The sequence below is a fragment of the Armigeres subalbatus genome, chromosome 2, assembly GCF_024139115.2.
Source record: "Armigeres subalbatus isolate Guangzhou_Male chromosome 2, GZ_Asu_2, whole genome shotgun sequence".
NCBI classification, from domain to species: domain Eukaryota; kingdom Metazoa; phylum Arthropoda; class Insecta; order Diptera; family Culicidae; genus Armigeres; species Armigeres subalbatus.
The window spans coordinates 307,385,482-307,407,155 of record NC_085140.1 but is presented as its reverse complement, the minus strand read 5'-3'; the positions used below and the strand labels follow the sequence as shown (position 1 = coordinate 307,407,155).

The 21,674-nt window shown below is 37.9% G+C and overlaps 1 long non-coding RNA gene across 1 annotated transcript; it reads right to left on the bottom strand.

The window, feature by feature from the left end:
- Window positions 1-14,256: 14,256 nt before the first annotated feature.
- On the bottom strand, window positions 14,257-14,978 carry LOC134216698 (uncharacterized). Its single transcript, XR_009980775.1, has 3 exons — window positions 14,675-14,978; window positions 14,521-14,613; window positions 14,257-14,394 (listed from the first exon to the last, which is right to left on the bottom strand). It is a non-coding gene; the product is annotated as an uncharacterized LOC134216698 (long non-coding RNA).
- Window positions 14,979-21,674: the final 6,696 nt, after the last annotated feature.

The following is a 21,674-nucleotide window of genomic DNA, read 5'->3' as shown; positions in this document are numbered from 1 at the left end:
ATATGTCGGACGATAGTATGAACGGCAAATTTTGAAGCCACTGACGGGTGGCCGAATCCGGATGCGGCGTACAGAATTAACTCAAGGCGGTGGCTGACCAATTATTCGGCGGGAAACGCACTTGGGCGTCCTTATACCGGTGTCTCACCAACTCGTGTCGTGACCGGCAACGAGGCCACGGATTAAAATTTTTACAATTTATTTTTCGCGAAATCGTACTCCTCTATACATCAGAGTAAGAAACCCCATTACTTCTGACCAATTGCTTTGGCTCCATTCGTCCAGCCTTCTGGTTGGACACTAATTGAACCACGGAAAGCATGCGTTCATAATAGTGTTGTCAATGAGCAGCTCGAAGTTGTTCCCATCCCTCTCATGTCCATTTGTTGACGAAAAGAAAGAGCAGTACGGGAACAGCTTCGAGTTGCTCATTGACAGCACTAATATTTCCGTTTCTCTATCCCTTTACTAAATATGCCGACGGAAATACTGTGTGTTGATTGTCCAGGATCCGACGATCCTGTGTAGCGGGACCCGTCTAACACCATGAGACCCTAGGTGCTTCTTTCGTGTCATGATGCTCATACCAGGCATGATGGCCGTGTTATGGCATAGGGTGATCGGGGCAATATGGGCCACCTAAGGAAATCGTTCTGAAAAGCGCTGAAAAGCTCAAAAAAGCATCGTTCAAATGTAGTTGACTTATACTAGAGAATGTTACTTTTCATATTTCGTCGATGAATGACGAAAAATGCGTTTGGAAATTGTTGGAATGCACTTTTGAAAATGTATTGATTTCAATGTGTGTTCCCGACTATACGGGGCAATATGAGCCACCATTTGGGGCAGTATGGGCCACCCTTCCAAAACCTTTATTTAGACGAAAAAAGTATCGTAATATAGAAGAATATGATATTCCTACAACAGTTGTGAGTATTCCATATCAAATAAAATGAAAAAATTGCACAACAGCGGACTGAACTGATTTGCCACTCTTCACCGTTTGAACAGCCACATTTCAATTGGTCAATGGTCATTTTTTCTGTTTCTATCGCAGTAATGCGCTGTTGTAATTTTTTCGTAATGAATCTTACATATATGATAATATTCTTGTATTTGAATACTGAAATTTGAACTTATTCGCATTTTAAGGCCAGATATCTTGTTCTATGCAGGTATGCCCATATTGCCCCATAGAGACTGGTTTTGGGAAAAAAAGTTTTATGATAAATTCAGATTTGTATCAATATAAACATATGTGCACAATATTCAATTATAATATATCTTTTGATTGTGGTGTATTTTTGATCTATATTTTAATCAGTTTTGTGTCAAAACCTTATTTATAAACTTGAAATCTTATAATAATTTTGCCTATGCAGTAAAAATTTACATTTTCAAGTATATTTTCATGTTTGAATTGAATTTTAATGCGGTTTTCACGTTGATGCATATGTGGAGCATCCTCTTAAAGATCATATAACTTTTACATGATAAAACTTGTCAATAAGCTCAAAATGAGGGTGGCTCATATTGCCCCGTATGTTCATATTGCCCCTACTGCCCCTACCGTAGTTTTGTTTATGGACGACTGATACTTCCGTACGAATCCGATTTGTTCGATTCTTTTCACAATTAATTTTACTGCGACAAACTGCGCGTCAACAGCTGTGGCCCGGCCTGTATTTCGAACTGAACTAAGCCGCAATCTGTAAGGTAGAGACTGCCACATTTGAAAGAAACTTTACAAACACTCAATCACGCATCCTGAAGAACAAAATCAATCGTCAAGTTCAGTAACACGAAAATACTGTAATCATTTTCAATTCAGACGTATAAATTACATTTATACTTCATAAGGCGCACAAAGGATAGGAGTACTGATCAAATGTTGAAAGAGGATTTGGGTTGAAAAGTGCCCGAGCGTGGGATGCTAAATAATATTTTTCAGTAATATTATACAATAGTTTCCTTTAGTAATATTACGGCAATTGTAAAATAATTACAGCTAATGCCTCAACAATTGTGGAATAAGATATACTTGGAATAACTACACATCCTGAATAAATGTTCTAACCACGTGCTCCAAGATCAAAAGAAAAAACCCAGATTAATCCACCTAGCGGCGATGATGCCTTTCTCGTGCATCGTAAAATGTACTTAAAAAATCACATGGGAAAGGTCAAAAAAGCACTTTAGGGGGATAGATCGCATATTTTCTATCATTTGGCATGTTTTTGCATTAATTACTATGCATTCCCACCATTCTTGAAAAAAATATTTTTTTCAATTTTGAAAATTTTTTTCCAAGGGGGGACCCTTGGGAAAAAACAATGATTTTTCAATAATTCCGAAATGCAATGTCCGATCAGGCCAATTTTCAATAGCAAACAATGGGACCGCATTCCCCGTCGAATGCAACTTGTTGCGAGTAAATCGGGTAATGCTAAGTTCCAAAAAGTGTGTCTACAAAATTTGTACACATACACACATACACACACACACACATACATACATACACACAAACAGACATCACCTCAATTCGTCGAGCTGAGTCGATTGGTATATAACACTATGGGTCTCCGAGCCTTCTATCAAAAGTTTGGTTTTGGAGTGAAATTATAGCCTTTACGTATACTTAGTATACGAGAAAGGCAAAAATATTATTATAAGTATGAATTGAGAGTGTCATTGATGAGAGTGATTAATTGCTGAGTTCAGGTCTGAACAGAAACCTGGAAACTGCTTTATCGTTCTGGGGGGAAAATGGGAGAGACGAGACCAGAACCAGTTCAATTCTCGCCTAACTTTTCAAAAGGACCTATGTAGCATTTTTTCATGAATTAATTTGAATAGCGCAATCAACAGAGCAACAGAGCTTTTGATTGCAGTACTCAAATTAATTCATGAAAAAATGTTACTTAGGTCCTTTTGAAAAGTTAAGCGAGAATTCAGCAATTATACGTTTCAAATCCGCCGGTGGTATGTAATCCATTATTTATCTGTCAACGTTATTGTAAATGGACTGTCTCAATACAAAGAAAACATCTCTTGCATTGAATTCCATCGGAAATCCAATCTTCGTCAAACCGAGCCGCGAATCCGGCATATCGTCTAGTAAACCCTTCAAGACTGTTATTTGGCGGCACCTTTGATCGTCGCCTAAGAAGTGAAACGAGTAGCAAGTCCAAAGGTCTTCAAACGAGGCGCTATTCGCCGGCAACATCTATCGTCATCAAATGCGGCGCATAAAGCATCGAAATCATGTCACCAACCGGCTAGAAGCGATTCTCCAAAAATGTCCACATTTATCCTACAATTCCTACAAGGAAACCCCCAAAAACCCTCTAGAAAACTCTGAGAATTCCTCTAGAATTGGAATTTCTCCAGAAGGTCCCCTGAAAAGGAAATTTCTCGTGAAGTTTTATTAATACTGGGGTATCCTCTTCATTCCGTAGCTTGACTCTTATCTCCGTTCCTGAAAGGAGCTAGCAAGCATATCCAATCTTGAATATAGTACCGAAATATACCCTAAAAACAAGAATATTATAAAGATTATAAAGTTTTAGAAAACATTTTTTAATCATTGCAATTTGTCATATTACTGAAACATCCCCCGCGAAATAATAAACAATAAACAACTTCGAAAATCCCCATGACGACTTTCAGAATCAAATTCAAATTCAAACCAAAAGGTTGCTCAGTTTTACTGGGTACCGCTGGGTACTGGAAAGCTTAGTACATTGGAACCATAAAATGAGTACTAATTTAAGGCCGGAGCACAATGGATACGTTGCGTTTGCGTTTGAGTTTGCGTTTTGTAATCCGTTTGATACGTTTTGTACTAAAATACAAAACGCACGCAAAACGGATAAGCAACCCACAATGCATACGGTTTTTGACAGTTGAGCAGTTAACATTTTTTTGTCGCTGTTGGGTTCCAAATAAGTTATTACGGAATGGACATATGTATCTCTGGCGCTCGAGATTTTGAGCTTATATTTATTTAGTCAAGTTATTAAAGTATTCAGGAAATTTGGAGGAGAATTAAAACTGCATTTTGCATTGGACATTGGAGGATGGAGGTTAATTAAAAATCGTGATTAATTCATGTGTTTCCTAGGCAAGTTTCCCCACAAGTCATTCCAGGAATTTCTTGAGAAATTCCTCCGCAAGCTCCTCCAGGAATTCCTTCATGAAATCCTCCTAGACTTCCTCCGAAAGTACCTCAAGATATTCGTCTGACGCTTTCTCCAGAAATCCCTTCGGCAGTTTCTCCAGGAGATTCTCCACAAAATCCTCCAGAAATTCCTCCGAGAATTTATCCACAAGTTTCTCCGTTAATTCTTCTAGAAGTTCCTCTAAAAATTACTTTGGAAGTGCCTCCAGGAATTCCTCTAGAAATGCCTACAAAATTTCCTCCGAAAGTTTCTACAGGATATCCTTCAGAAATTTCCACATGAATTATAAAAAGTTTATTTAAAAAATTCTTCGGAATTTTTTTCAAGAATACCTCGGGAAGTTTCTCCAAGAATTTCTTTGGAAGTTTCTTCAGAAATTTTTCCAAAAAATACTCAAAAAAATTCCTTAATAAGTTTCTATAGGGAGTCCTCTAGAAATGTCTACAGGAATTCCTTCGGAAGTTTTTACCAAAAAATCATTCGGAAAATCCTCCAAAAAATGCACTAGGAATTCCTCAGGAATTGTTCCGGAAGTTCCTCTAGGAATTGCTTTAAAAGCTCCTCCAGGAATTCTACCGGAAGTTCCTATAGGAATTGCTCCCGAAGCTCCCCCAGGCATTCCTCCGGAAGTTTCTCCAGCAGTTCCCCCCGAAGTTTCTTCAGTATATCCCCTGCAAGTACCTCCAGGAATTCCCCCAGAAATTCCTCAAACATTAACTTCGAAAGTTTTTATAAAGAATTCTTCAGAAATTTTCGGAAGTTCCTCCGGAAATTCCTCCGAAAATTCCTCCAGAAGTTCCTCCGTAAGTTATTCCAGGAATTCCTCCAGAGATTCATAAAAAATACAAAAAATCATCAGGAAAATCTTCCGAAAATTCCTCTAAAAAATCTTCCGGGAGACCCTCCAGGAATTCCCTTGGAACTGCCTCCAAGAATTCCCCCAGAAATTCTTCAAACATTTCCTTCGGAAGTTTCTCCAGCAGTCACAAACCCCCCCCACCCCCATCTAACCCAACAAAGTTTCTCCAGGAATTCCCCCAGAAATTCCACAAACAATAACTTCGGAAGTTTTTATAAAGAATCCTACAGAAATTTTCGGAAGTTCCTCCAGGAATTCCTCCGTAAATTCCCCCAGAAGTTCTTCCACGCATTTCTCTAGAAATTCCTCATAAATTTATACCGAAATTTCTACAGGGAATCGTCCAAAAAAATTTACAGAAATTCTTTCGGAAATTTCTACAAAAAATCATTCGGCAAATGCTCTGAAAATTCCTCTGATAAATCATCCGGAAGTTCCTCCAGGAATTGCTGGAAGTTCCTTCACGAATTCCTCCGGAAATTCCCTCAGTTCCCTCCGGAAGTTCCTTCAGGAATTCCTCCGGAAGTTCCTTCAGGAATTCCTCCGGAAGTTCCTTCAGGAATTCCTCCGGAAGTTCCTTCGGGAATTCCTCTGAACGTTCCTCCAGAAATTCCTCCGGAAGTTCCTCAAGGAATTCCTCCGGAAGTTCCTCCAGGAATTCCTCCGGAAGTTCCTCCAGGAATTCCTCCGGAAGTTCCTCCAGGAATTCCTCCGGAAGTTCCTCCAGGAATTCCTCCGGAAGTTCCTACAGGAATTCCTCCGGAAGTTCCTACAGGAATTCCTCCTTAAGTTCCTACAGGAATTCCTCCGGAAGTTCCTACAGGAATTCCTCCGGTAGTTCCTACAGGAATTCCTCCGGAAGTTCCTCCAGCAATTCCTCCGGAAGTTCCTCCAGCAATTCCTCCGGAAGTTCCTCCAGCAATTCCTCCGGAAGTTCCTCCAGCAATTCCTCCGCGAATTCCTCCAGAAATTTCTCCGGAAGTTCCTTCATGAATTTCTCCGGAAGTTCCTCCAGGAGTTCCTTCGGATGTTTCTCCAGAAATTCCTCCGCGAATTCCTCAAGAAATTTCTCCGGAAGTTCCTTCATGAATTTCTCCGGAAGTTCCTCCAGGAGTTCCTTCGGATGTTTCTCCAGAAATTCCCCGGGAAGTTCATTCAGGAATTTTTCGGGTAGTTCCTTCAAGAATTCCTCCGAAAGTTTCTTCAGTACATCCTCCGGAAGTTCCTTCAGAAAATCCTGCGCAAGTTCCTTCAGAAATTCCTCCGGAAGTTCTTTCAATAATTCTTCCGGAAGTTGCTTCGGATATTCCTTGAGGAATTTCTGGAGAAACTTGCGGAGAAATTCCTGGAGGAATTTCCAGAGGAAGTTCCCTCGAGGATTCCCTATAGAAACTTCCGGAGATATTCCTGAAAGAACTTCCGGAGGAATTCTCGAAGGGACTTCCGGAGGAATTCCTGTAAAAACTTCGGAAAGAATTCCTGGAGGAACTTCCAAAAGAATTTTTGGGGTAACTTTCCTCAGGAATTCCTGGAGGAATTTCCGAAAGAATTCCTGGAAGAACTTCTGAAGGAATTCCTGGAAGAAATTCTGAAAGAGTTCCTGAAGGAACTTCCGGAGGAATTCCTGGAGGAACTTCCGGAAGAATTCCTGGAGGAACTTCCGGAAGAATTCCTGGAAGAACTTCCGGAGGAAATCCTGGAGGAACTTCCGGAGGAACTTACGGAGGAATTCCTGAAGGATTTTCCAGAGAAATTCCTGAAGGAACTTCCGGAGAAATTCCTGAAGGAACTTCCGGAGGAATTCCTGGAGGAATTGCTGGAGGAACTTCCGGAGGAATTGCTGGAGAAACTTTCGGAGGAATTGCTGGAGGAACTTCCGGAGGAATGGCTGGAGCAGCTTCCGGAGGAATCGCTGGAGGAAATTTCGGAGGAATTGCTGGAGGAACTTTCGGAGGAATTCCTCATGGCACTTCCGGAGGAATCGCTGGAAGAACTTCCGAAGGAATTGCTGGAGGAACTTCCGGAGGAATTCCTGGAGGAACTCCCGGAGGAATTGCTGGAGGAACTTCCGGAGGAATTCCTGGAGGAACTCCCGGAGGAATTGCTGGAGGAACTTCCGAAGGAATTCCAGGAGGAATTGCTGGAGGAACTTCCGGAGGAATTGCTGGAGAACCTCCGGAGGAATTGCTGGAGGTACTTTCGGAGAAATTCCTGGAGGAACTGCAGGAGGAATTTTTGAAAGATTTTACAATGGATTTTTTGTAGAAACTTTCGAAAGAATTCCTGTAGAATTTTTTGGAGGATCCCCTATAAAAACACCCTAAGGAAATTTTTAAGGAATTTTTGGAGGAATTCCTGGAGGAGCTTCCGGGGGAATCCCTGGTGGAATTTCTGGGGAAATTCCTGGACGAACTTCCAAGGAATTACCTGGAGAATCTTCGGGCGGAACTCCTGGAGGAACTCGAGGAGGAATTATTGGAGGAATTTCCAGAATAATTTTGGAGGACCTTCTGGAAGAATGTTCGAAGGAACTTCCGGAGAAATTCTTGGAAGCACTTCCGGAGGAATTCCTGGAGGCACTTTAAATTCCTAACGATTCACCTTTTGAATTTCTTGCTATTTCCAATGGAAATTTAAAAAAATGTCTTGTGAAACTTCCTTGGAATTTCCGTTGAAATATCTTTCAATCTTCAATGAACATTCGTTAAAATTTCCAATTGAAATTTTCTTTCGTTTTTTTATGGAAATTCCCAAGAAAATTCCTCACGATTTCCCATGCCAACCTCTTAATTTTTCCCATGAGAAACGCTAACAGTTTTCATAATAACTCCTTGCCAGTCCTTTTGGTAATTTGTTGCAATTTCCCATTGATGTTCTTAACAATTTTCCATGAAATTTCCTAACAGTTTCTAATTGAATTTTCTTACAATTACGATCACAATTTGCCATGGAAATTTCTTTGAATTGCCCTATGAAACTTTAAACAATTTACTGTTGATATTCCCAACAGTTTCTCATGGATATTCCTTACAAATTCTCATAATAATTCTTTAGATTTCCCCATTGAAATTCGTCACAAATTTACTAGCAGTTTGCCAATTGAAATCCCTCAAGTGTTCTTATAGAAATTCCTCTAGAAATTTCAATCGAAATTTCATACAATTCTCCATGGTTTCTCATGGAAGTTCCTCTCTGTTCATGGTTTTCCATGGACATTTCTTAAATTTTTTCATGAAAAATCCCATAAGAAAACGTTATGGAAATTCCTAACAACTTCACATAAAAATCCCATATAATTTTCCTTAGAAATTCCTTTCTATTTTCAATAGAGATCCCTTGTAATTTGCCATTGGTATTATTTAAATAATTTCTATGGAAATTTCATACAATTTCCTATGGAAATTCCTAACAATTTTCGATGGAAATCCCTATTAGATGCTAATGGAAATTTCTCTCAAATGCCCGAAGAAATTCCTTCCATTTCCTGTTTAAATTCCTCGCAATTTCGTATGGAAGTTCCTTACAATTTCCCCTGAAAAATACTTACAATATTTTCACGAACAATTCATACAATTTCCCAGGAAATTTCCTTAAAGTTTTCCGAGGAAACTCTTTATAATTTCCATAGAAACATACTTACTTTTCCCATAGAAATTCAACATATTTATTTAAGTTTTATCTCCTTGAAATTTTCAATGGAAATTCCTTGCAATTTCCAGTGGAAGTAAAAATGAATCATCATTTTCTCGTGATTTGTTTATTTTTTGACGCAAACCTGTCCGCAAAGTTTGAGATTGTTCAAATGGTGCGGACAGGTTTGCGGTTTACTTTGCGTTTAGTACAATCCGCAAACTCATTCCGGATGCATTGTGCGTTGCTACGTTTGAATGCATGTATTCAAACTAGCTGTCAAATTTCCGGATTGCCTTCCGGATCCATTGTGCGCCGGCCTTTACTCTGACCCCAACATCTTGATAATTATATCTATGGTTTTATATTAAATTCCACTTCAATAAAGAAGAAAAATACTATGTTTGAATATTATGTATGAAGAAATATATTCGTGTTCGTTCGTGTTTCTACAATGGTTATAAAGCGTTGGTGGAAGGAAGAGGCATTTCACTGTTCAGTGACCCAAAGGGCAGAAGACATTGCGGCATGTGTGGAACAAGCAACTTTGCACATAAATAGACGAAAAAAGTGAAGTTTACCAAATTTAAACAAAACTGCTGTCTTAGGTAAACATAAGTTAATGCCTACAAATCTATGTACAAAGAAGTTCTCGAAATCTTTTTATTCTATATACAAGTTTAAAACTGTAAAAAATGTAGATATCTTGTTTTTTTTTCTTTGAATAATTTGTTTTTATTTCATTTGATTCATTCGGAATGCGATTTCTATTATACGGTTGAAAACCAATAACAAGTTGAATATTTTATTATTTTTTTATATACTTATATAAATATTTCAAAATTGAACTTCTTGCTCTGGGAAAACTGGCTGACCTGCTGTGGCTCCTCGTTGGTGTTGAATCTAATCGGAGCATACTAACTTGGTGCATTTTCTTATTTATTGCATGTTCTCTTCCCACTGCTGCGGCATTTGTTTTTCATAAAAACAACGACGGATCCTCAGTTTCGGTCCCTCAGAATATCCTTTACGACGTACGTACTTCATGGCGGCTTCCTATTATTGGTAGGCATCAGCACCGAACCGATTACGTTTTCCGGCAGCAATCCTTTGAATTTCCTGGCGATCTGTGTAGATGATGAGAATCTTATTTATTGGTTGCAGATTTCGGAAGATGAAAGAACTTTCCTGTCCTAGAACAAACTCTTCGGCCTCAGTTCGTTAATGCTGGTTGGTGTGGTTCAGCATTTCTAAAAATAATGAATACAATCACCTACATTTTAATCAAACTTGTTCGAATTTTATTCTATCTGTTCGGAATGCGATTTCCGTCATAGTTTCGAAAACCAACGAGAGACGGTTTTTCTAATAAAGTATAGTTGAAGTTATGAAAACTGTTTTTCGAAATGGATTTCGATCCGCTGACGGAAATCGGATTCCGGACGGATAGGCAATCATCATTATCATTTAAATATGAAAGAAAACACGAAATTCACTTGTTATAACAAACGAAATTCAACACGAATACCTTTCGATATCACATATCAAACAAGTGACTCTGACAAGTCACAGAATTCTATTTGTTTTACACGTTATTACCGTGTGGTTTGTTTATAAACAAATGCAGAGTTTCGAATGAGTGATGCCATATGTTTTACACGTGATATTGATTTGCTTTGACAACATGCGCAAATTCATGTGTAGAACACACGGTCTTCTCGTGTATTTTTTTTATAGTGTACCCATTATGCTTTTGTTTTATTTTGATATGGCAACATACACCACCAGTGGATTGTGAATATTTTAATTTGTTTGTTTTTGAATTAAATTTTGTTCACATTGTTTTGTATAGGGTTTTGTTTTGTTGAATTTAAAATATAGTGCTTGTTTAAATAGGTTTTTAAATAAAGTTAGCGCCAGAGCTCCTCCCGTAGGCCTAAAAGCGGCGCTCATACATAAGCAGCATAACAGCCGAGCACGGTGGCAGGAGCGATGGCGATTATTTGTTTTGGTCTGGTCGATGACGTGAAAAGGAGGAGAGTTACGAACCGCGAAGAAGATCGCACGCGTTTTTACAACCCGCTAGTTTCGACTCGGAGTTTTGGTACCGGATATCCATCCGTGGTGCGCGTTTAGCTGGCAAACAAAGTCCCAGCATCGTCGGGAGTGGAAAAGTGGTTCCCCCGAGAAGTGCCGGTTCGGGAACGAAGAAAAGTGCTGTGTTAGTGCAGTGCATTAGGGTGTAGGATCGCCGCCATACTGGGAAGCTCATCGTAAAGGAGTGTTTCGCTTCCCAGCGGTAAAGTCAAAGATCCCCAAAACACCCGCCGTTCTCACTGTGGGGGCTCAGTCAATAGAGTTCCTCGCCCTCACAGTTAACAGCCAAAGAGAGCGAAGACAGGTGCGTACAAAGGGGCGTACCACCTGTAGTAGTGAACTGCGGTCACTACTTGGACCGTCTACGGCGAGTAGGCAGGTTCGGTGATTTTACACCAGCGTCGCTAGGGGGGATCCGACAAAGGAGCTTGCTCTTCCCCCTAGCTAAAAGTAAAGGACGGCTGCCGTGGCAGTCTGTAAAGCCCGAGAGTGAGAGAGTGAAAGGAGAAGAAGAAGAAGAAGAAGGAGAGGAGAAGAAGAAGTAGAAAGCGGAAAGGAAAGAGAAAAAGAGCGAAGCGAAGACCAGTTTGCCTGCTGCTGCTGTATTGCTGTCGACGAAGGGGCCCCCAACGAGAGCAGTGAGTCAACCAGTGCCGTAGTGAGGGGGAGCAAGAGGTCAGAATAGAATATAAGGTTTTTAAATTTTGAAATATTTCTTCTAAGTGCTCATTTTGTCCATCCGAAATCCGAAGGGAAGTGGGAGTACCCTGCTCTAGGCCACCATGCCGGGGTGAATTGTATGAGGGGAAGCTCAGGTCTTTCAGCGGTTAATGGGTAACGATATCAACTATAGATAGTAGAATCTATATAGATGAGCGAAAGCATGGCTGAGTCGTTTTATTGCCCGTGCACACGCGCATATGACGTCACAGCCCTTAACGTTTCCATTGAAATCGTGACATCATGCTCGTTTGGAGACACGTTTGACAGTTCGTTTGGGGACAGAGGATTTATCTTCGCTCATCTATATATTCCACTATCTATAATATCAACTATTATATCCATGTTATATTTCAATACCAAAATTTCAAAACGACTTAGGGTCTGTTCAAATATTACGTAACCTGATAAAAAAATCCAAAAGAATAAAATATAAATTATTGTAAAAGTACGATGAAATTAATTGTAATTACGGTAAAGCCCCAAACGCAATACAACGGAACGGCAACGGAAACGGAAAATTTGACAGTTGGCCCATATATATTCTGTCAAATTTGCTGTTTCCGTCGCCGTTCCATTGTATTGCGTTTGGGGCTTAAATCCTATTGTGACTCACAATAGAATGATATTAAAAAATATTGTTTTGCATCATAAATCCTATTGTAAATGGCAGTTTTACAATAGAAAATACGGGTTGTTATGTACACACTTAAAATAAATCACCGAATTCGGTAAAATTTTACCGAAATCTCAACAGCAGAACTGTTCGATAAATAATTTTACTGATTTTCGTTGATTTTGACAGTTGAACAAAGAAAAAAAATTTCAAAAAATCTGTAAAATAATTACCGAACAGACCAGCTGTTGAGATTTCGGTAAAATTTACCGAATACTGTGAAATGAGTTAAGTGTGTATCTTTACAATAAAAAAAAATCGACTTTTTCTCGAACAAATTTTTGCCATTACAATAAGGGACCGACTGTTTACTTCGATGACATTTACTTCCAGGGTGCAGCAGCCGTAAAAAGTGTAGACAACAACCTTCCGTGCACCATGTTTACGGTACTCGTCACTGAGTGGCGATACCGGCGTTTCTATCTCTGTTGTTAAGCCTGCTACTCTATGTTCTGAGATTTTCACATTTTCCACCATGAGCTCATGGAAGAATGGTAGTTGGAAATCGATAAAATGTATGGGAAATTCAAGTATTTTGCAAATTTATGGAAAATGGTGGTGTTTTTGAAGAAAGTAGTGATAAGGAATGAAGTATGAGGTGAAAAGATTGTCTCCTGCACTTAGTTTGCACTGATTAGTAGTCTAATAGTGATGAAATTTCGATTTTACTACCATTGAAAAAACGCCATCTCTTGCATTAATCGTTTTGACTGGTACCTTATTGAATTTATTGTATTTCTATTACCAACATTTTATTCGGAGACGAGCCAGCCTCGGGCTGAAAGTCTCTTTAATAAAGATACAAAAAAAAAAAAGAAAAAAACATTTTATTCGCAATAGACGAATCCGTATCATATTTCCGTATCATACATCAATCAGATTTTAATTACATTTTGTCTAGAATTTATTATAAGCATTTTAAAATGATCTCCCTATGCTGAGCTGTAGGATCTGTCAAAGTTAACACCGTCGTGTGTCTTCTTCGTATTTTTACTTGGATTCGTCTATAGAATTTATTGTACGTCTATTGGAACAACAATATGGCACTTTAATTGGTATGATACGAAAACAATAGAATTTAGTGTTCATCAATAGAATTTATCGTATTTTAAAAAAGATATTTTAGTTACTAGATAAAGATTGTCGCTTCGGTTCCCTTTGTTCTGCTGTACGAAACATGTGTACTAAACTGTCAAATCGTATGTATTTTTCCTTCATTGACATTTTGATCCCCTATCCTCGCCAGCAAAAGATGTTCCGGACAGCGACAATCTTTATCTAGTAACTAAAATATCTCTTTACTTTTTTATCCGGGCAACGCAGTAGGGGGTGGGGGGTTGATTGATTTTGTTACACAAAATATAGGGGGTGGGCACAGACAAACAGAGATAACACATTCAACATTCACTCATTAAATTCATCGTTGTACACACACTAACGTCATCTGTTGTTTTCACTAAGTTGGGCAAATCACGAACCAGATGGCGGTAGTGAGCAAACGTCAAACTCGAGCAAATCCGATGCGCGCGCCGCGAGTGATCGATTGGCCAACTAATGATTATTTAAATTGACCAGTAAAACAGTAAACGATGAAAATTTCACAAGTGTTATGTCTGTTTGTCTGTGGGATGGGGGTCTTTTGAAATATTGTTACTCGTAACAAATTAATTGCATGGAGGAAAAATTATTTTTAAATTTTTTTACTATTTTTGAAATTGCGTAAAATACACAATGAATAATAGTTTATCGCATCGTGCATCAAAGTACAGTGATTTTTTTTAATCGTATTTGTTACACGCAGAAAAATTTATTGTAGAAACAACAATATTCTGGATCAAATTCAACAATAAATATTGTTAGCTGAGGGCTAATAATATTTATCGTTTGAATCAATCCATAATATTGTTGTTTTTACAATCATTCAACCAGTCGCGTTATTGTAAAAACAACAATATTATTGTTGAAATAATTGTTATAATATTGTTGATTCAATGTATGAATACGATTGATTCAACGATATGATATTGTTGAAATAATTATGTATATGTTTGTACCTTATTTCTTCATTTCGATAGTAAACAAAAACAAGTTAATGCACATAAAATATTTTATTTTTATCATTTGATTACAATATTCATATTATTTTGTTGGCCAATCTTCTATTGTTGATTATAATGTGAAGCGAAGCTGGGCACGGAAGTAGAGGATACTGATGTCTCTGCAGAAAAGCCCTGAAAATGAAATACTTTTTTACTTTTTGAAGCCGTTTGAAACTCATCTTTTGAAACTATAGGTTTATTTTTATAATGAAATAATTTGATTAACTGCGAAATAATGATTAAAATAAATCTTCATACCTGGCCTTTTCATCATCCGTTCAGCCGGGAGTGAATGAAGACGACTTATCTACGTGTATCTCTTTCCTTTTCTGGTTCCGGATCCTCATTATCCTGAAAATGAGACAAAAACGTGTAACTAAATAATAATAATGTTTGAGTTTAACTTACGTACAATCATGTTTGCACCAAACATTTTTTTTCACTTCTCGTGGAAACAGTTTGTTTCCTACCACGAAGGAATCGTTTAATTTGTTTAAAACCTTTTAAAACAAAGAACAAATATAAAAGGTAAACATACACGGCTATTTTTATGGACGCAACTCGGCTCAACAATAAAAATTGTTGAAATAAAAATAATATTGTTGTTTAAACATAAAATATTGTTGAATCAACAATCAAATCTTTTTGATTCAATAATCAATCGATTGTTAGAATCAACAATATACTTTTTTAGTTTAATCGTACGAAATTTAGCTGCGTGTACGTTATGCGCTATACGGATCTGTTACGAGGAGGTGGAGGCAGTGGAGGGTTCTTGTAACCAACGTTTTTTTTGCGTAACGTAATATTTGAACAGACCCTTATCTGCTTTTGTAAACAAAGGTTCAAACGTCGATTTGATGACTCTGATAGCACTCCCGCATGCAAACCAACACCACAGATAAACATACGTAATATGGGGCACACACTTGTGGTATTCGTACCATGGCACAAGGCGACAAAAAATAATTTCAAGGCTATCTTTAATGAAGACAATAATAGATATGACACTCATTTCAAGATTTTTGTACCATGGTATGAATACCACAAGTGTGTCCCCCATATAACACTAGAGAAAATATTCAAGCATTTGCCCAAAAGTACACGCGGCGCTCCCCAAAGGAAACGATGCACCGCGCTTTTTGTTGAGTATACGATTCTTATGGGGAGATAACATGGCGGCGTTTCCTAGGGTGCGGTTGTTCCTTTCAAATGGGAAACGCCGCGTGGAATCTTGTGCAAATGCGCTTTTGGAAGCATAACAACAGCCGCGCGGTGTATCGCATAGACAGCACCTTACAATATCATCGAGCATGACTTTAACGACCAATTTGAATTTGATTGATTGCGCGTTTCACAACTAGAGGCGCTAGGGTCGTAATCCTTCGAGTTTGACATTTCACTCTGGTGGTGATAACGTCATACGAAACATTGTTTCGTGTAACATGCTCGTAAGATGATGGTAGAAGAATGGTCATAGTACCCACTTACCCCGTATTTTCACTTGCCCCGGAATACCTTACAATGAATAGAACCGTATAACGTGGTATAAAGTCTGATATTGTAATTTGTTTTGGTTGTTATATAGGCAACAATGCGCCTCCACGCGTTGTTATGGATGCACCCAAGGAGTATGGAAGCAACGATGCACCTCCGCATGTCATTGGAAAGGCAACGATTCGCTTCCACGCGTTGCTGTGATTGAGTAGTTCGACCGCCATCCGTTGAAGCGCTTCAGTCGCATTCGCTTGATTTTAGCAAGAGTTGGCTATATTGTTAATATACACACTTAAAATAAATCACCGAATTCGGTAAAATTTCGGTACTGTTCGGTAAATAATTTTACTGATTTTCGGTGATTTTGACAGTTGAACAATGAAAAAAATTACAAAAAAATCTGTAAAATATTTACCGAATACTGTGAAATGAGTTAAGTGTGTATAATATTTTCTAAAAGTCAGCAGAAAAACCACGTGATAATTTTCTTTTACGTTTCTGCAGTGTACTATTCGTAGCTGAAAACAGGCAGTAGGGGCAATATGAACATACGGGGCAATATGAGCCACCCTTAATTTGAGCTTAATTTGAGTTTTATCATGTAAAAGTTATATGATCTTTAAGAGAATGCCGAGGAGAATGCTTCACATATGTCTCAACATGAAAACCGCATTAAAATTTAATTCAAACATACACTTGAAAATGTAAATTTTCGCTGCATAGGCAGAATTATTATAAGATTTGAAGTTTATAAATAAGGTTTTGACTTAAAATTGATTAAAATACAGGTCAAAAATGCATCTCAATCAAAAGATCTATTATAATTGAATATTGTGCACACATGTTTGCACTGATACAAATCTGAATTTATCATAAAACTTGTGTTTTCAAAAACCACTCATTATGGGGCAATATGGGCATACCTGCACAGAGCAAGATATTAAGCCCTAATATGCTAACAAGTTCAAATTTCAGTTGCCAAATACAAGAATATTATCATCTATGTTAGATAATTTACGGATAAATTACAACACCGCATTACTGCGATCGGAACAGAAAAAATGACTATCAACCCATTGGAATGTGTCTGTGCAAACGGTGAAGAGTGGCAAATCGATTCGGTCCGCTGTTGTGCGGTTTATTAATCTCATTTTGTATAGAATACTCTAAATTGTTGAAGGAATATCATATTCATCCATATTAAAACACTTTTCTGTCCCAGAAAAACATTTTGGATGGGTGGCCCATACTGCCCCTAATGGTGACTCATTTTGCCCCGTATAGGGTAAAGTGCCCAATAGTGGACCCTCCAGCCATTTTTGCATTATTACAGCACAATGTTAACATTTTGCTATGAAATTCCATCGGGAGAACCTACCTTACAGTCCTATGATTTGATTACATGCATTGGAAATGCTATGGAAAGTAAAATTAAATGATTTTTTACAATTCCATAAAAAATAAACACGAGAGTGTCCATTATAGGAATATTTTGGGGGGTCCATAATAGGGAAGAAGAACGTCCCGAAACAGAACATAAAAATCAAATGAAGTGTCGGCTATAGGGAAGCAAATTCCTATTATGGACCCCCAGGGGGTCTACTATGGGGCGAATTCAGTCAGACTTTAAAATGTTAATATGTATGTATCGTGAAGAGGAGATGCAGGACTTGGTATTAGATGTTAAGCAGAATTAATATGTTGAAAATTTCTACTCTTTATGACAAAAAGAGCAAAATTTCGCTACTAGGGGGTCCACTATTGGGTATTTTACCCTAGTCGCGAGCACACATTAAAATCAATACATTTTCAAAAGTGCATTCCAACAATTTCCAAACGTATTTTTCACCATTCATCGACGTAATATGAAAGGTAACAGTCTCTAGTATAAGTCAACTACATTAGAATGATGATTTTTTGAGCTTTTCAGCGCTTTTAGGAACGATTTCCTTAGGTGGCCCATATTGCCCCGATCACCCCTATTACACTAAAGCATATGCAACCCACTTGATCGAAAGAAGTTGTGTAAAATTACACAGCTTGAATGTTCTACATACAAAATATTTTTCGCAATGTAGCAAGGACAATTTTTGTTTCTGCGAGCTGTACATTTTGACAGCATATCCAGCTTTCCACGCTAGCCATAATGGCGGATGCTATAAAAAAATTGACATTAACTGCTTCCCGACACTGAACTGGAATTTAGGTCTTAGTAAGCATTGATGTTATTCGTTGCTAATAACAGCCAATATGTTGTTTGTTTTTCTTCAATGAGAAGAACTTGTGCAAATAGGAATTCAAATTGAATGATAAGCCATTTCTTCAATAATTCAAATTTTATTTTATTTCAGATGTCGAGTAATTCTTTTAGATGTCTAAAAGTTTACGATGGATGCTCAAATCTTCGCAATGCCTTAAAACATTTTTCGTACTGGACGCATGATCTGTTAGCGTAGCAGTCCTCAACTGACTATCATAAATGGGCTGACACAGAAAATAAAAGTTCTACATTTAGAAATTATGCTTCATATGTTATATCTAAGGATAGGATAAAGCTCGGGATAAAGAATGTTATAATCGATCGATGAATTGGGGCTTGGTACAGGCGTATGATTCATACGCCAACCAGTTTGTCGTTCGGGTGTTCCGAAATAATGAAGATTGACCGTTGAGTCATGACTGATCCTCGAACTTCAACTAAAATGCTGCATATTTGAATTTTATTCAAATTTAAACCGATTCACAAGGGCGGTCTTCTAATTCAGTATAATGGGATAATCGCCGGGATCCGTATGTAAAGCACTAACTATTTCTTTACATAAACATTATAGCTTTGCTAAGTTACTCACCCACCCTGGGGGCCCTCCTTGGCCGTGCGATTCGTTCGAATCGTTTTCCCATTTTATTATGGTGGTGTAAATGAGAATGTGCATTAACTATTGTGCGGGAGAGTATTCTAGCATGAACAAGAATACGATCGATCATGAAACGTTAGAACTCGTTAGTGTTTAATTCATGGGATCCTATCAATATTCTAACTAAGTGAAATATAAATTCTGTCAGAATACACCTCTGCGCTCACCTGTAGATGAGCCTTAATGATGTTGGTATACCTCTCTTCTTCACCCCTTGTACAGATTCTTTTGTTCTTAAATTTTACCTTTGGTTAAGGTGACCAGACGTCCCGCGTTTCGCGGGACAGTCCCGCATTTTCGCCATTTGTCCCGCGCTGAAAAGAGTCCTGCGAAATGTCCCGCGTTTCACTTATTTCAAGATAATGTCCCGCGAAATAGAGAAATATTTAAAAAAAAATAGCAGTAATTTAGTAAACGTTCTTCAAGAACTTAAAATAAAGTATCCCCCCGCTTATCCGGACCTCACTAATCCGACGACTCGTTAGTCCGGATCTCGCTAATTCGAAATTTTTCGGATTAAAAAGTATCAACACCCATTTAAACACATTATGCTGTCAGTTTTCAAATTTTTGCTGTGATTTTGTGTTTGTCCAATTGTATGGATTTGACAGTCAGATTAAAGAGAGAAACCCCGATAGTCCGGCCATACTTTTGTCGGATCAGCGAGGGTTTACTGTATTTTGAAAATTGATTATATTGATTATTGGTTTTCGATTTTCGTCACATACAAAGTATCGCTTCGGAGGCTTGATGAGTGGTCTTTCACCCAACGCCACGGCCACACTCGCATGTGGTTTAAACCTCTTTTCTGCGTCCAATTTAAATATATTTCTTACATCTTAAATAAAATTATCATCAGTAACAAACAAAGTAAGGAAGAGCTAAACAAATTTGATGATAATTTTATTTAAGATGTAAGAAATATAATTTGGACGCAGAAAAGGGGTTTCTCCAAGGGTTTCTTATAGTGTCATCAACGTCATTTGTATCTTTCCGTCTCCCACAAAATTATAACTGTGGTAGTGCAACGCCGAGCGGCAGCACAAGCACTCACTTAGAACACGTGTTTGTTGATTTCCAATTTTATATCGTCCCAAACTCTAGCGAGTTTGAGGAATTTTGTCAAGCCTGTTTTGGTGTATTCTAGGGATCCTAGTCAAATCCTTATGTACACAAGAACGACGATGTTCAATTGGATACCTACTAAAAGAGCTATTATAAGTGAAATGGAAGGTTTGAACGTTCTATTGAGGAATATTTCACTCAATCTGCAACAATAACAATGCTTTTAAAAGTGAAGAACTGAAATTATTTCAAAATTCATTCCAAATTTTCGAGATTTTTCGGCTATACAGTCTGATTTATTAGAACAAATTTTTAAATTTTGTCCAACGTTTCGGCATCGGGTTCGATGTCTTCTTCATGGAAAAAAATGTTTGCTCTTTGTAACGGAACGCCTATCATACTTAACCAAAAGCGATCAATTTTTTTCTCCTGGAAGAAGACATCGAACCCGATAACGAAAAGCTGGACAACATTTAAAAATATGTTCTAATAAATCACACTGCATAGCCGAAAAATCTCGAAAATCAACACTATAGTAGAAGCTGAGTAGAAGTCAACAACTAGAAATAATAATAAAAAATAACAATGCTCCTTTAACTCAGATTCTGACAGTTCTCAAAGCTCGATTGGCTGAAGATCTCTGAATGTAGGATCCCTAGCTCAACAATTTCAACTCACATCGTGTTCGTATGTTGTAATATTATTTCAGTAAAACCTTCACGTGAAATCTGAGCTAGTTCGACGAATCTTAAGTAGCTCGGATCTTTTTTTGTTTCATTTATGATAAATCGTCTGTCAGTTTGCGGGGAATAATAAAAAAACATGAGTAAGATGTAGGCATTTTAAGCAAATTTGAGCGCTCTGCCTAATTGCATAAAACGAATGATACTATCACTTTGAATGTTAGCTAAATGAATCATGTAACCAATACAAATAAGTTTAACCATCAGGAACTCGCACCGTTGTAAAAAGTTGAACAGATTCATTCACAACAGAGGTGGGTTGTGTGATTGATCCAGGGGCAAGCGAGTCCCAGAGGGGTTTATCAAATTTTAAAGTTTTGACTCAAGCACATTTTTGAATAAAAACAAGGATTTAAAAAATTGTCCCGCGCTGGCACAAAATATATCTGGTCACATTACCTTTGGTCCTGCAGAATACAACTAAAATCCCAGCTAAAATCATTTTTCTTGCAGATTCTCGTACAACAAAGTTGTACCGAAAGGTCATCATTTCACTCCGAAAACGAACTTTTTGTATAAGCCTTGGAGATTCATAGTGTTTTATACCAATCGACTCAACTCGTCGAGCTGAACAAATGTCTTATCATATACTTATCCCTCACCGATTTTCTCGCAACAAGTTTCATTCGACAGCTAGGGGAAACCCTAGTTGATCACTATTGAATTTGATAACGATCGACCGTTGCGTTTAAAAGTTATGAACAAAATTGTACATCGAACCATATTAGCACCATATAAGGTTGGTGTCTTCACTGAATTCGAGAAAGGCAGTATCTCCGCTCGGTGAATTTAATTGGGTTTTATTATATTATCTCGGTAATCCTATACGTGGGAATACAGATACTTTCATGAAAACAAACGTTTGCTTGCAAGCTGCTACTTCTTTACATGAATTCACTTTCAGCGTGGTAGTAAGGTTTTTCGTAGAATGAGTAATTCTCCTCTCTTCTCTATTCCGTTTCAAAGAACAAATTTCGGAAATTAGTTTTAATATGTGTTTGCGTTCTTTCATTCCGATGTTTGTGTAGAGCTCGAGTTTTCAATATTATAAATTCAGTAGAAAATCGAATTATAGCCGCTATTGAAATTGGATTTTTCTCACAATCCATACGTTAAACCTAATTTCGGAAGTAGTGCGCTGTATAGCACATCACCAAATGAAAGCAGCGCACCACTTCCGAAGTTAGGTTTA